Source organism: Mus caroli, chromosome 11 (assembly GCF_900094665.2).
Source record: "Mus caroli chromosome 11, CAROLI_EIJ_v1.1, whole genome shotgun sequence".
NCBI classification, from domain to species: Eukaryota; Metazoa; Chordata; class Mammalia; order Rodentia; family Muridae; genus Mus; species Mus caroli.
The window spans coordinates 38,149,431-38,154,389 of NC_034580.1; positions in this window are offsets into that span (position 1 = coordinate 38,149,431).

Genomic DNA, 4,959 nt, shown 5'->3' on the forward strand with positions numbered 1-4,959 from the left:
GGGCCAAAAGAATGGGAATGGGAGGGTAGGGAAGTGGGGGGCGGTATGGGGGACTTTTGGGATAGCATTGGAAATGTAATTGAGGAAAATATGTAATAAAAAAAAAAGAAAATATGGCTACATTAGAGCAAATTTTGTATATTTTAAATCTGTATGTATTTGAGCTTGGTTTTGATAAAATAAAATTTATCATAAACTGTAAAGCAAACACTAAAATATAACATAAAATATATGATAAAAATGAACAAAAAGATTTAAATTGTATGTAAGATGACAGTAGGGAAGAAATTTAAGAGGTGTCTGTGGTGACAGATACCTGTAATTTCAGCATGTGGGGCAAATACAATAGAATAAAGTTTATAGGCTGCTTCAGCTGCATAGGGACTTCAAAGTCAGCCAGGGCCAGATTAGCTCTTGTCTCCAAAATAAAAAAATTTAAAAAATAAAAATAAAAAAGTAAGAAAGGTGAGAAATTAGGAACTAGAGAAAAAATTAAATGAAGGTTATAAGGCACACAGGAAACAATTACCAAAATATTAAAAACAAGTTGTTTTGTTTTAATTACTGTGCTAAGGCACCATAACTAAGATGACACTGGAGCAGCAGGTGAGACGTTACATGCTAAAATAACAACCACAGCAATCGAGAGAGAGATTGGGCCTGGTGTGGGCTTACTCACCTCCTCCAACAAGGCCACATCTCCTAATCCTTCCCAAAACCATTCCACTAACTGGAAACAAGAATCCAAGTGCATGAGTCTATGGGGAGTATTCTACTTCAAACTGCCACACAAATAAACCGCTTGCATCAGGTGTGGTCATATGCAGCTATAATTCTAGCACTTGGAAGAATGAAGTGGCGATGGGGTGGCAGGTCTCAGGTTGTATTTTAGTCTGAGTTTGAGGCTAGCTGTGGTCATATAGTAGAGCACTGTCTCAAGAAAATAGCAAATAAGTAAGTAAGTAAACCAAACACTAAGTGTAAATAGATTAAAGCACTTTAAGCAAAAGGCAATCACAGAACATAAAACCAGCAATATGCTAGCTAATACACGGATACAATGATACAAGGCTTTTTAAAAAGATGAGGAAAGGCATATACTGTGAAGACATTAATGGTGTAAATGCTGTACCTCCATATTAGTACCAGAAACATAAACTTTATGGGGAAAATGTCAGTAAAGACAGGGAGGATTTTTAAAATAATGAAGTATTCAAGAATACTTCAATTACCAATTACCAATATGTACAGACAACAGAAAACTACTAAAATTCATGTAAGAAAAGCTGATAGAACTGAAAATATGAATAATTGATGAATAACAATTATAGGCTTAAATGCATTCCCTCAAAAACTAATTTTAAAAACTAAGGAGAAATATTCTACTAATATATGACTTAATACCACATAATACATACAGCAGGACAACTCATATCTATAAAACAGCACACCAAGGAATAGAAATGCACATTTTTTCAATAGTATGTGGAGAATTCTCTAGCATATACCATATTCTGAGTCCTACAATAGTATCAATATATTTTTACACATGTGTGTTATAAGTATTAAATTCTTCAAATGGAAATAACTTAGAAATAACATTTGGAAAATCTACAAATATTAAAAAATATGTCACTATACTTTCAAATAACTCATAGATCATGGAAATCATAAAGTCTGATACACAAACATTTTTAACTAAAAAAAATGAAACCATAACACTCAAAATTTATTACATAGCATTAAAGTACCATTAGGAGTGAAATTTATAACTACAAATGCCTACAGTTGGAAAGAAGTTATATTTCAAATATATAACCCAAGCTTTGAACAAAGCAAACTAAATTAAGAGTAAAATGTATTTTAAACCAAAAACAACAAATGGAAGTCATAATAAATATTAGAACAGAAATCAATATTCTCTCTCATATGTAGATCCTAACTTTATATCTTTACTCTTTTTTTTTATTTAAATAGGAGTGCTTTGAAAGTTGGGAGACTAGAAAGGGGCCACTGGTGGAGGGGGTCCTTCAGGGTTGGAGGAGGGATGAGAACATATGAAAAAGGAAAGCCTAGAGGAAGAATTGTTGGGGTAGAAAAATTAAAGTTGGAAAGGAGTAGCAGATGGAATGATGGGGGAATGAAGGGTAGGGTTAATCAAAATCAAAGCTATATGAAGGCATATGTAAACCTACTTATCTTGTCACTCAAATAATGTATGTGTGTGTGTTCGTGTATATATATGTTTTTAAAATGAGTTAGAAGGGAGTTACCCTACATGGCTGGACAATGCTTTTCTCAGAAGCTATGAGTTATTAAAAAAAAAAGTCTCAGTACCAGCAGATATGGGATATCTCCATATGATCAAGGATGCTGCAGAGGACTCAACCTCAAAATACAGGCTCTTGCTATTCTTTTTGGTTGCCTACCAGAGCTAGATGATAAAGCAAGCAGAGAAGAGTTGAGGAACTGAAAGCAAGAACAATATCAGATTTCTGAAGCTATCGTCATACTAATGAAGTGATTAGCATAGCAACTGTTACATGCCTAGCAATCATAGGACAATAAATCTAACAGATAAATTATCAAATGAGTGGATGGATGGATGGATGGATGGATGGATGGATGGATGGATGGATGGAGGATGGATGGAGAAATGATCACTATTTACTTCTGAGAATTGTTGAATCAGTATGCATTCTGGTACAAACCTAGAAATACTTTCATAGAATAACTAGCATAATTGAAAGAAAAAAGTAATGCGAAGTGAATTCTTGAAAAAGGAAGTGCTCATAAGAGGTTGGATGACACCAAAAAGCCTTTACTCAGACTCCTTCAAATGGCATTGGATGTGTACATTGGGCAGACTATATTATGGGTGAAATTGCATTATGGGTGGTGGGGTAGGACAACCTTGAATATTAGCAAGATGGGACACTAAATAGAGATGCAAAACCTCTAGGCACACTTTATAGACCTTCAGGTCCTGAGAGAACAAGGACCAGATATTTTCAGTGGGCCAAGCTGGCACCCCTCTTCACCTGTACAGAGGCAAGACTGCTCACTCATCTATCTCTGGGAAAGTGAGTAGTTTTAGGATAACTTGAAGGGCAGGTACATTCTATGCATTATGCAAAGAGGAACAAGAGTTGAAACAAAGGTAATTTGGAAGGTAAAATCTAAGGGAAAGAGGGTTGGTTGATATCAAAGAGACTTCTACGAGACTTGTTTCTCGCTCTGCCACAGTTGAAAAGGGTCTGTTGGATACATAACCTCTGTTCTATCTCAAGTCTAAAGAGGGTACAAGCAGCTAGGTGTGACTGTAGCGTGACTGTGGGATGGTAGTGACTTGGACATGATAGGTGTTGCAGGATCTTCCCTGTCCAATTACATTAGGCAGCAGGATGCCTGTGATTGGACAGGGAAAAGGGAGGCAGAGCTAAGAGTTGCAGAGACAGGGAGCATCTGAGGGAGAGTGCAAAGAGAAAGGAAGATGGAAGGAGATGTGAACCAGTGTGACTTTAACCAGCCACAGGTAGTGATGATATCATAAGGTAAGAATAATTGGGATAAAGCTTTTACCATTATAAATTGGTTCTGAAATTATTGTAATGGCAACTTGTAAATTGAGAATTTATTTTTTATTTTTATTTTATTTTATTTTATGTTTTTCGAGACAGGGTTTCTCTGTGTAGCCCTGGCTGGCCTGAAGCTCACTTTGTAGACCAGGCTGGCTTCGAACTCAGAAATCTACCTGCCTCTGCTTCCCGAATGCTGGGATTAAAGGTGTGCACCACCACAAACCTGATTGATAATTATAAGCTTCAAGACTTGTTTCCACCGGGTAGATGGATAATGTGAGTACTGACCATGGGGTGGACAGTCATTGCATGAGCCTGGTGGCAGAGATCCCCCAAGGGTCTGGGGAGCTCCGGTCAAGAAAGAGATGGCTGAGTTCAGATCATCTAGCTGGAGCCATGTGGTCCACAGGTTGTAGGTGGTAGCGTGCCAGAAACCTGCCAGTTTCTTTAATATTTCCCACAACAGATAGGCATAAGTACCTAAGCATGGGTCATGAAAATATGAGAACATGAAGCAGTTTATTTTTTCCATCCTAGTTGCCACCATACACAGAAGGTATTAAAGGAAACAGAACATGATGAAGGGAGCAAAGGGAAACTCAGGAAAACTGAGAACAAAAGAAACATAGTCATATATTTATAAGAGATACCTCTTTGCATTATCAAGTATAACTCTCTGTTTTCTGATGAAAAAAATCAATTCAAAATCAGAAATATAAATGTCTATCACAGAAATGGCAGGACTCCCAATATCACTGCTGCGGGAGTGGCGGGGGGGGGCGCTTGGGGATAGGAACAGTCCAGTGAACATAGTAGAATTCAGAATTATGAAAAATACAAGACCTGCACATGCAAGATGGGATTGTATATGGGAATATGGGTCCACATGCCTTTGGTGTCATTGTGGGTTTGACCTGGCTGGGGTAAAACTAAGAGGACAGACTTGCTTAAGGTTCTTTTTAGGTTATTTAGTTAATTTAAGTGCCTTGTTGTTAGGAATATCTTTCACAACTTCACCCCTCTAGGTGGGAAATCTCCAGTAAAAGGCCTTCCCAGTAATTTTTGCCGTAGCTACTTCCTTAACCTCTTTACAGGTAATGAGATATCCAGAGTTCTGGGTGTGAAAGAGGAAAAACTGAACTCTCCATGAACTCTTTAACTCAGGGTCCTCTTACCCCTCCCATCTAGAGACTGTTCCCAGAACACACCTGAACTTTTTACCCCAGAGTACATTCCTGAACTCTTCACCCCAGAGTCCGACCCCCTCCCAAATGAAAACTGTTCCAGGAACATTTTTTAGATAAGGGTCTCCTGGAACAAATCTAGTCCTACCCCTCCTAACTGAGGACTGTTCCAAGAACATTTTTGAGATAGGGGC